The 1,106-nt window shown below is 59.6% G+C and overlaps 1 long non-coding RNA gene across 1 annotated transcript; it reads right to left on the reverse strand.

Moving 5' to 3' along the window:
• Window positions 1-373: 373 nt before the first annotated feature.
• LOC104987010 lies at window positions 374-1,044 on the reverse strand. The gene is made up of 2 exons (XR_825097.1): window positions 915-1,044; window positions 374-582 (listed from the first exon to the last, which is right to left on the reverse strand). It is a non-coding gene; the product is annotated as an uncharacterized LOC104987010 (long non-coding RNA).
• Between the last annotated feature and the right edge of the window lie 62 nt (window positions 1,045-1,106).

Consider the following 1,106-nt stretch of genomic DNA (forward strand, 5'->3'; position numbering starts at 1 on the left):
ATCTCTGGGCCACATGCTGGTCTAAGAATGCCACTCTGAGCCGTCCTGGCAGCTGAGAGGGAACAGGGCTCAGGCGCCCCTCAGTCTCCCCTGGCTGCTGTGTCCTTCTAGTCCTGGGGCATCATCTCTCTCCTGTGACTTTGTTTCCCCACCCATAACTTGGCAAACTCTGGGAGTCTCTGCAGGATCATTCCTCTATGGTGCTGGGATATTTGGGGGACTCCAAATTTGGGAGCTGAACTTTGCACCCTGAGCATCTTCTGGGCTGAGATGGCAGAGGCCAAGCATGGGGTGGCGTGGGCACCCTGTTGGCTGGAGCGAGGTTGCTGGGAGTGGGAGTGAGGATAAGAGAGGGACTCAGAAGAGACCAATGCCAGAAGCAGTGCTAGCGATTTATTGCCGTAGATATGGTCCAAGGAACTGACATCCCCTCCACCCATGCGCCCAGTCCTGCCCAGCCTCATTGGCTCCCTCTCTCCCCCAAGCCCACAGGGGTATCTACAGGGACACACAGTCGTGCTTTAGAAGCTGGGAGGAGTTCTTCCAGGGAACCACAAGGATCTCAAAGTCACAGCGCAGCTTCTGCAGAGAGAAAGATGAAAAAGATGGGGTGAGCCCAGGCCCCACCCAGGCCACCGCCTCCCAACAGCCCTGTGCCTGTGACACTCTGGGATGCAAGAAGGAACAGCGAATTAGATGGTCAGGACCACCAGACCCCAGATCTTTCCAGGCAACCCCGCCCTCCCACCCTGCCAAGTCCAGGGGAAGCCCCAGTCTGCTCCTCTCTGCACCCTCACCCTAGCCTCAGGGCTGAGTCAGCCACACATCAGCCCGGCCAGCCAGACCAGTCCAGGCTGGGCAACCTAAGGGCCCGGCTGCTGGGCTGATGCCTAAACTGGGGACACAGCTGTTACCTCCTGCTGTGCTTCTGCGGCCAGGGGGCAGGTGGTGAGGTCTACATGGTCTCCAGCCACAGCACTCTTCCGGCAGGCCGTGCTCCCCATGTCCACGGTCAGGTAGTACTTGATGCCCGCCACCAGCTGGGGCAGAGGTGGGCACAGGTCAGGGGTGCCTGGAGACAACCCTTGACCTGGACCTCTCACCTC

This window comes from Bison bison, unplaced genomic scaffold (genome assembly GCF_000754665.1).
Source record: "Bison bison bison isolate TAMUID 2011002044 unplaced genomic scaffold, Bison_UMD1.0 scf7180017864080, whole genome shotgun sequence".
NCBI lineage: Eukaryota > Metazoa > Chordata > Mammalia > Artiodactyla > Bovidae > Bison > Bison bison.